The sequence below is a fragment of the Dipodomys spectabilis genome, unplaced genomic scaffold (genome assembly GCF_019054845.1).
Source record: "Dipodomys spectabilis isolate Male_0828 unplaced genomic scaffold, ASM1905484v1 ptg000001l, whole genome shotgun sequence".
Lineage (NCBI taxonomy): Eukaryota > Metazoa > Chordata > Mammalia > Rodentia > Heteromyidae > Dipodomys > Dipodomys spectabilis.
The window spans coordinates 28143522-28154152 of NW_024870678.1; positions in this window are offsets into that span (position 1 = coordinate 28143522).

Here is a 10631-nt window from a genome sequence, read left to right on the forward strand (position 1 = left end):
GGAGGATCAGAGTTCCAGGCCAGCCCAGGCAGAAAAGTCAGCAAAACTCCATCTCTGTGGAAGGAAGCTGGACTTGGTACATTCCTGGGACCTCACCAATGACAGGATGTAGGGGAAAACAGGTGGTTTGAGGCTCAAGTGGCTATGAAGTAAGAACCTATCTCAAAAATAACTAGTGAAAAGGGCTGGAGGTGTGTGACTCAGCATGAAAAACATGAGGTTCTGAGTTCAAACCCCATTACCACCACCACAAAAAAAAGCAAGTTGAAAATGACTGGTAGTTTTTAGAACAAAGAAATACAAGTCCTGCCCATATACCAAGTAGTAACATTTGTTCTACTTTTCTACTGACTGTAATTAAAATGTGGACAAAATTTGCCTATGATAGATAAGGCAGCATAACAAGAGAAAAGTGGCAAATACAGTCTTTTCCTACTGCAAGAGTATCAACCATCTTGTCGTATTGCTGGGGTCGGACACCCGTGTGTTCTGTGACTGTGTTCTATGAGCCTCAGCCTCCTCAGCTGCTCATTAATAATGAAAAGACAGCCAGGCACCCTTGGCTCACACCTGTAATCCTAGCTACTCAGCAGGCTGAGATCTGCGGATCATGGTTCAAAGCCAGCCCAGGCAGGAAAGTCTGTGAGACTCTTGTCTCTAATAAACCACCAGAAAACAGTGGTGCTGTGGCTCAAGTGGTAGAGCGCTAGCCTTGAGCTGAAGAGCTGAGGGACAGTGCCCAGGCCGAGTTCAAGCCCCACAACTAATAATAATAATAATAATAAGGTAATGATGACCTGCTTTATACTTGCAGCATCGTATTTCACCATATTCTTTTATTAGGATTTGAAGTCAGGGCCTCACACTTACAAGGCAGATGGTCTAAAGCCACTTAAGCCACCTACTTAGCCCCTGTCTTACACATTAATTGCTCATCTTGCTCTTCAAGCTGGCGACCAGCTGTGGCAGCACCCATTGACTTGAATGGAGAAGGACATACTTTCATGGACAATTTCTGCCCAAAACACATGATCTAAGTATTTGCCTTAGACAAACCAAATCTGGGGGGCAGTATTTTTTTAAGCCAATGTTACAAAGAAAAAGAAAGGCTGGGATTCCAACTAAATGAGAAATAACAAAAATGAAATACAAAAATGAAACAGCTGATCCAAAGATGACTACCAGCTTCTCTTAATGCTCTAAAGACACACTGAGACCCTGTCTGAAACAGACAAGCCAACTCAAGTTCCTTTTGTAATATGACTAGCAGGCAAGCAGCTAAAGTTCGGTATGGATGATACACTGAATAATAGCACGTGCTAACGTTAAATTCCCTGACACAGTCATTGTGCTCCTGTGGAGCTTCACAGCTCCTGGAGACAAGCTTAAGTCTTTAAGGAACAATCATAACTCTGACTTATTATATATAACTAGGCATTTTATATTACTGAATCTAAGTAAAGGGTAGAATTCAACATCCTATTCTGCCAGCTGTTTATATCTTTGTTTGCTCAGCCTGGACTTGAACTCACTCTAAAGTCCATGCTGGCCTGGACTTTAGACAATCCCTACAGACATCCCCCGCAATGCCCAGATTTTTTTCCCATATTTTTGTTTGGAAAATTTTCAAAGCCACAGAAAAGTTACAAAAACGACACACTTCCAGGTCGGACTCAACCAAACGACGATGATGTTCCTCATATCTGCAACTCATAACTCTTCCTCAGACCTGCTGGGACCACCCCCTACACACACCACAAACACAGCCCCAGATCCAGGCTGACCTCTGCTAATATTGCCCCCCAAATATTGCACTATTATAAAGCCTGTGCTGTCTTAATGGGTTTGTGGGCGTGGCATAGGTTAGGCTTGGGAATCAGGAAGAATTTCAGCCTGACTAGCTTAGTGACTAGCTTACAAACTTGACACTACCAAATTTGCACTACCAAATGTTGGATCCCCCACCATATTTGCATGCTGAACCAGGAATACCAACGTGAAGGTCTTTGGAGGTGGATCCTTTTGGGGGGGGAGGGGGGGAGGAGTAGGTCATGTAAGGAGGACCCTCCCACTCCCAATGTCCTCAGCATGCTTAAGAGAAGAGACAGACACCACACAGTATCATTCTTTCTTTCCACTGTCTGCAAACCAGAAAGAGGATCTTTGCCAGACACCAAATCCGGTGACACTATAGCCTGCTCCTGCCAGCCTCTAGAACAGTAAGAAATAAATTTCTACTGTTTAAGCCACACACTGGGCGTGTTTGTTACAGCAACTGAGCTAACAAAGATATCCATGGGACACACGAGGAAACAATGACTAGAGGCCGAGGAACTGGGCCAAGTCTTTAAGCTAGTCAGTAACCTGGCTGAAATTCTTCCAGATTCCCAAGCCTGGGCCATGCCACGCCTATCAAACCATTAAGACAGCACAGGATTTATAATAGTAGAGACTAGAAACAGACTAACAGGTAAATAGGTTATTCTCACTATGAGGTTTGGATGTATCCATATACAATACACTAATTGAAGCTAAAAAACAAAAAAGGACTTTGTGTTCAGCATTTAATTAATAACACCACAGTGAAGGGTAAGAGCTTCTACATGGTCTATATTGTCAGGAAATTCTAGCAATAATTATTATATTTCTTCTAAGGTTTTATTAGTAGCTCTTTAAAAAGTTATTCCATCTATAGCTAATTTTTCCATTGCTTTGTTAATAGCTGTGCTGTGTGACCTGTGTTGGCAGGGAGAAAAACATTATTGACACAAAAACATTCATTTTTAGTGACAGAATAATCACACAGAAGAAAGATAATGGAAAATTCTAAGCTACTGCACCTGCCTACAAGAGTACGAAGTTTTAATGCATACTTTAAAAACAACAATAACAGAAAGCACATGGATGTCATTCTGTGAACAGTCCTCTGGTATAAGCTGTGACATTGTCTTCGTGTGATTTTTAAAGTTACTGAGAGACTTACTGTAACCTGGCAAGCTGTCATAACTGTTGAGCTTTTAGAGAGTGGAAGGAATAAAAATAAAAATTCCAGAAAGAATTCATTTTCCTTTGTGCAACAAATAGAATAATAAAGAGATCTAGCTATGTTGGGAGCCTTCCAGGAGGGTTTCAAAGGGATCAGGCGGGCATGAAATTGTAGAGCTGACCGTTGGGGTAGAGGGAAACATCTGCTCTCTGGCAGGTAACTTAATCCTCCTGTTTTATTGACAAGGTGATCAGGATTAAGATGCAGAAAAGAAGAGAAAGTAGTTGGTGAAGAAGTGATCCATCCAATGAAAGCAGATCTTGGTTTGGTCTAGAGGTTGAGAATCATCTTTCTTATTTTAAGGCATAGAGCGTCTCTTGCTTAGTGGCTCAGGCTGACCGGAACCTCTCAACCCTCCTGCTTCAGCCTCCCAAGTGCTGGGATCACAGGTGGGTGCCACCATGCCCAGTTGTCCAATGAGGTATGGGTGTGCGTGGGGTGGGGGGGTTGTGGGTGTGTGCGTGCGGCGTCCCAGGGCTTGAACTCAGGGCCTATGCATTATCTCTGAAGTTTTGTTTTGTTGCTTTGCTCAAGACTAGCACATTTGTGTGTGTGTGTGTGTGTGTGTGTGTGTGTGTGTGTGTGTGTGTGTGTGTATCTCCTGAAGAATGGTGTAAAATGCATGTTTCCATGTGGGTTCAAGCCACAGACTTTGAAAGCTATTGAATGCAATACAGTATGCATGACCTGGACTCAAGAAAACTTAAATTTAGGAGAAGAAATAAAAGCAAGTTAATCTTGGTGAAAGATTTTTCTTTAACTATGGTATAAAGAAACATTTTTGAGCTGGGCACCGGTGGCTCATGCTTGTAATCCTAGCTACTCAGGAGGCTGAGATCTGAGGATCACGGTTCAAAGCCAGCCCGGAAAGACTGTGAGACTCCTATCTCCAATAAACCACTAGAAAAACGGGAGTGGCGCTGTGGCTCAAGTGGCAGAACGCTCGCCTTGAGCTGAAGAGCTGACGGACAGTGCCCAGGCCCAGAGTTCAAGTCCCACGACCGACAAAAAAAAAAAGAAACATTTTTGTTTATGCTTTACAACAAAAAAAATAGTACTATGGTAACTCATTTCCACAATTTTAGTCTTAGAAAAATAGGCCTTCTGCAAATGTTTATCTTACCATATCCCCACAAGGAATTTTAAGGCAACTATCTAGTTTAGAGATCTAGCATCTATCTATCATCCTAAGCGATAGGATTTAGAAACCTGACACATTCAATTCTGCACACATTTTTCTCTACAAATAGCCTAACATAATTTCTGATGTTATGCAGCTTATTGAAATTCTAGTTCCATGAATTTCTAGTAATTTAACTGTAGCTAAGATGCTGGTCTACTAAATTTCTTTCACTGCTATTTCAAGTTAACATAAATCTGTATTTTCAGCTCTTTCCTTTTACTGGACTACAGCAAGGCTTAGGACCCACAGTATTTAATGTTTTAAGGCCCACAAACCACAGTAACCTCCACACAACAGAAGTTTCTGCGTAAAGAAGCCAGGTATTGGTGACTCACACCTATAATATCCACGACTTAGGAAGAGGAGATCTTTGAAGTCTTAACTCCTCAAAAAAAAAAAAAAAAAAAGAGAGGGGCAGGGATGGTGGCTCAGTGGTAGAGCGCTTGCCTCGCATGCATGAGGCCCTGGGTTTGATTCCTCAGCACCACATAAGCAGAAAAAGCCAGAAGTGGTGCTGTGGCTCAAGTGGTAGAGTGCTAGCCTTGATCTGAAGAGCTGAGAGACAGTGCCTAGGCCCAGAGTTCAAGCCCCAGGATCCATGAAAGAGAGAGAGAAAGGAAGGAAGGAAGGAAGGAATGAAGGAAGGAAGGAAGGAAGGAAGGAAGGAAGGAAGGAAGGAAGGAAGGAAAGAAGGAAAAGAAAAAAATTTAACCTTGCTTAGCAAGTGCAATGAGTTCTATCTCCAGTACCAGAAAAAGAAACAAACAAACAAAAAAACAGTTGAAAGAAGTTCAACCTGTGTGGCAATATGGTTCTTAGTTGCTGTTGCTTGTGATCATTTTATGCTACAACCAAAGCAAGTTCCTTGGTGAAGTTAATTTAATTATTTAAATATGTATCATTATAAACCATTAGCTATTCAAACATTATCTCTTTTGAATACTGTCTAAAATTGTTATCCTTATAAATATTCAGAGTAGATAGAATGACACACATTACAGGTCAGATCTCTGTAGTGTAATGTCCTGATAGAAATCAATATTAATATTGGTGGTGGCTTCCAGGCTGAACAAATCTGTCAAAGCTCAGGCTTTGCAGTGAGTTGGGTTGTATTTTATTACAGGTTTTAAGCAATAATTCAATAAGCTGGTAATGAGAGAAAGAGAGAGAGAGAAGAGAAGAGCAGAGCAGAGTACCAAGTACCATAGTTAGGAGAAGGAATTTAAAAGAGAAGTAAAACTTCACCACAATGTGCTAGTTTTAGGGTACCATTGTAACCTGAGCTTCACCTTCTGAAACTACATGAGAGAGAACACTCTCCGTGATTCTGATATCTGACTGTGGAGGAAAATCTGGATAAACAAGCCCTGATTCTGCAGCTATCAGCTCAATTTGTGAGTGTCAAGAACGGTATGCACACACAGTACGTGTGTTCATCTCCCCTTATTAGAAAGATATGCTTGTTTGAAAGTTTATGACAGAGCCAAGTATGGTAATACATGCCTGCAATTCCAGCACTTAGTAGGCAGGAGAATTGCTAGTTGGAGGCCAGCTTGGGTTCTGTGCTGAGATCCTGTCCAAAAAAAAAAAAAAAAAGCAGGGAAAAAGAGGAGTGTATGACAAATGGGAATAACATTTTTAATTAAAATAATCTCACCCAATTATATGCGTATTTCTCTCTGACTATATTTCACATGAGAAAAATGATCTTGAATGAATATGATCTCAATTCGCATCTCAACATGAACCAGCATGTTCTCATATGTGTAAGCATGTATGTGTGCATATATGTTTATATGTATACATATATGTATAAACATATTACTACTGTGTTTAGGGAACTTGCTATAAATGTTACTTATACAGGATACACTGTAATCCATCAGGTTGTTATAACCCAAACCAAAGCACCATGCTCCAATTACTGAACTTTTGTACTATCAATTTTTTTTTAAATTCACAGAAAATACATGTTTACACATGAATTTTTCAATATATTTCAAATGATTTCCTGAGATAAGGAAAGATATCATAAAATCTATCACAAACTCCAAAAGCTGAGAGAGAGACAGACAGACAGAGACAGAGACAGAAAGAGAGACAGACAGACAGAGAGAAAGCACTGTTAAATGTAACCATATAACAAAGTCACATTCTTGGCACGACGAAATAGTGTCAAAGGCAGCACCACGCTGAGGTAGGGGTTAAGAAACATGAGTCCGCACAGACGCTGAGGCCTTCAATTTAGAGACAGCTGCTACGGATCAACTCAATAAATGAACCACAGCTATGGCCAGGCACATCTCATTGACTGGAGAATATAGGAAGAACACTTAAATGTCTTACAAGATGCTCCTTATCCTAAGAGAAATGCCAATTAAAACCATGCTGAGATTTTTTGTTCACTTATTAGAATGGCAAAAACCCACTCACTTTAACAACCCAATATTGCCAAGGGTTTGGAATAAGGCACAGGAGGAGGGGTCTCTGCACAGCTCTCCGGTGGACAACGGGCAATGTGTGTCCATGATGTTAGCGCAGGTTTTCTTCACTTTCATGATTCCCCCATTAAGTCCATATCCTACAGTTAAACTACCATGCATATATGACATGAGCAAGATTGGGCAATGTGGCATTATTTATAATAGCAAATGCTTAATAATAGAAAACATAAATTCCCCTATCTCCATACCATAGGAAGAGATAGATCGCAATTGTCAAAAAGCATAGGGAAAGAAGAAAACTCTTCCTATACAGACATATAACAATCCCCACGCTATCATCAAATAAAAATTTAAAAAGCAAACTAATGACCAGTTTGATAGCATGCTAATGAAGTGTAGAGGACAACTCACACATACACACATGCATGCACGCACACACACACACACACACACACACACACACCACTATGATGCCACCTGCAACGAGAGTCTCACCAGACCTAAGCATTGTGCTTTTGAACATCCACAATAGTGAGGTAAGTAAACCTCATAAACCACCCAACCTCAGGTGTTTTGTTATAGCACAAAAAACAGACTAAAACGAACTTTACAATTTAGGCGGGTGGCAGGGGAAGGGGGGAATGTGGTTGTGGAGGTGGAGGGAAGGGATGGTAGGGGAAAAACAAAGGAGGCAGCAGCAATGCTTGATAGGAAATGTACTCATTACCTTGCTCAGGTAACTGTAACCCCTGTGTACAGTATTTTCACAATTTAAAAAAAAACTTATTTTAAAAAAATAAAATAAAATGGTCCTCGAAATGTAGAGGTACTAACATTTTCATCTAGTGAGGTCCTCTTTAAATACAATTCTAAAAAGAAAATTAAAGCTAATGGAAGGTGATGAAGTAGAGGTTGCCAACCTTGAAAAATCCTTAGACCCTTGGATGGGAGAAGGAGAGAAGAAAATACAGAATCCATAATGGCAGTGGAGCCAAGACAGGATCTGGCCTTATTCTTTTCCAGAACAGGATATGCTTCAGGAAAATGCGGCTGAGAAGAGAAAAGCAATAGAGATTTTGAGATACACATGTTTATAGAAGCCATACTGGTGATCAGACTAGCTCCTTAAGCTAAGCTATCTCCAGACAGCTGGTACCATCCACTGTCCCAATGCTGTGACATCATCACAGCAAGGTAAACCAGAATGAGTCCCAATGTTCAGATGGAAACAACTGAGACCCACAGAGTTTCAATAACATGCCCGTGCTCACAAAAGCTTAAGTACAAAGCCCTGTTGGGATCTGGCTGACAGGGGAAGTGGGGTGCTGCAGAGCCTTGTGCTGCCCATTTCTGGGTATCTGGGAGAGAAGAGGTCACAGAAGCAGGATCCAAGGACAGGTCTGGATTCAGCAAGATCCCTCTGAGTCTGGAAAAGAAGAAAGAACAGAGACAGATGTGGATAAGCAGACAGATGGAGGGGGGGGGGGGTCAAACAATGAGTAGGAAGCAAGCAGTTGACAACGTAGAGCCTGTTTTGCTTTGTTTTGTTTTGAACAAGGTTGAGTTGAGGTTTTCTCCTGAAGGCAAGCTGGGCTGAATTCACTGCTTGTGCACCATAAGATGAATGCCATCAGAAGTGACAACAGGAATTCCCCCAGCCCAGGACATGCACCTGTCTGAACAAAATGCCAAATTCAACCTGAACTAATCCTTAGTTCTTCTTCTAGTTCTTCGCCTCACCTGATTGTTGAACTCAAATAAATTAAATGTGTCCATTATACCATGCTATCCAAAGACTCGTTCAGCTTCCCTGTCTAGAATGCTTCTCAAGGTGATTTTTATCTTTTGTATGTTATATTCCCATCCTTGCTTTGAAAAAAAATGATTTTAACACTTTTGTTGTTGTTGCTCTGGTCCTGGGGTTTGAACTCAGGGCCAAGGCACTGTCATTGAGTTTTTTTTCTCAAGGCTAGCACTCTACCATAGGGCCTCAGTGCCACTTCCAATTATTTGGTGGAGGAGATAAGAATCTCAGGAATTTCCTGCCCAGGATGGCTGCAGAAAGGGATTCTTAGCTATCTCCAATTAACCACCAAAAACAAAAGGTTGGAAGTGTTGCTATGGCTCAAGTGGTAGAATGCTATCCTTGAGCAAAAAACAAAAACAAAAAACCTCAGAGATAGATCCTAAGCCCTGAGTATAAGCCCCAGACCCAGCAGACACAGGCACATGCACACGCACACGTGCACACGTGCACACGCACACACACACACACACCAGAACTGGTCATATATATATATATATATATATATATATATAAAAAGATGTATTTTTACACAGACTAAATGGCTTATGTATCTTTATATACTTTATACTTAGTATAACACACTCTTTTCTGTTTCCAAGGGATCAGTTCAATTCTTATCTAAACACTCATAAATTCCACATAAATTATGTCTTTCTATAATCTACTTTTTAAAAACTCCAATTTAGCCAGGTGCAGCTGGCTCACATCTGTGATTCGAGCTACTCCAGAAGCTCAGATAGGAGGATCAATGTCCCAAGCCAGCTCAGGCAAAAAAGTCTGGGAGACTCTTATCTCCAATTAATCACCCCCTGCAAAAAAAAACCCTATAAGTGAAGGTGTGGCTTAAGTGGTAGAGTACTAGCTTTGAGCAAAATAGCTCAGGAACAGTGCACATGCTCTGAGTTCACGCCCCCGAGAAAGAAAAAGCACCAAAAAAAGAAAAAAATAAAAAAAAGCTCCAGTTTAGGGAACTGTACCAGCCAACTCTTTTATTCCAAATAATATCTTCAGAAAAAAATACACTGGAAAACATTTTAAAAGCTCGACTCAAACAAAACATGAAATCATCTCTAGAGTGGGTTGCTATGTAACGTGGAAGGACACACAACATAAAACATATTAACATCTAAACAGGTGGAGTGTTTTTCAATCAGATGTCTAGGAAATTGCCTCAATTGGATGTTTTATTTCCCCAAACTCTTCTATCTAGCACCTAATTAAATTACAGAATAAATGCTTCCAAAAATAATGAAACCACTGAACTGATACGGGAAAGCTACAATCAGCTGAAGTACCAGACTCATGGAGAGCAGGAGCCGAAGCCTGTGCACGCATAGAGACAAAAAGCCTGCGTAGAGTATGTGCTGATACTCACTAATGTCTGCTAAGTCCCACTCCTCTGCTGGGAGTCCTTTTGGTAAACAACTCACACACCTGCTCATGTACTACACAGGCAGTCAGTTACCTTCCCTCCTTCCCAGATGCCCTTAGCTGATGCCTTTTAAACCAATATTGTAAATGTTCTTACTACAACCAACAGTAAGAAAAATGTATTACAAGCGAGTTCAAACATATATTCAAGAAATAAAAGCTTACTTTGGTGGAGGGGGGGGGGATTGGGTAGGGGGTGGGGGGAGGCTGGGAAGGGATGTGAAGGGTAAACAAAGGAGGAGGCTGCAATGCTTGATAAGAAATGTACTCATTATCTTGCCCATGTAATTGTAACCCCTCTGTACAGTATGTTCACAATAAAATAAAAATAAAAAATAAAAAAAAGAAATAAAAGCTTAACATGACAATATTTACCTTTCTAAGCATAATACACTCTAAGGTCTCTTTTTAGTTATTTAACTTTGTTGTGCCAGGACTGGGGCTTGAACTCTGGACCTTGAACTCTCCCTTGGCTTTTTCACTCAGGCCTGGTGCTTTACCACTTGAACTATAGCTCCACTCCTGGCTTTTTGCTGGTAACTGGAGATAAGCATTTCTTGGATTTATCTGCCTAGGTTGTCTTTGAACCCTGATCCTCAGCCTCTTGAGTAGCTAGGATTACAGGGTGAGCCACTAGTGCCTGGTTGTTTTTTTTTTTTAACTCAAGAGTTTAAAAAATACACTCTAATTACTTCACTGGCATGAGTCTGAATGACACAA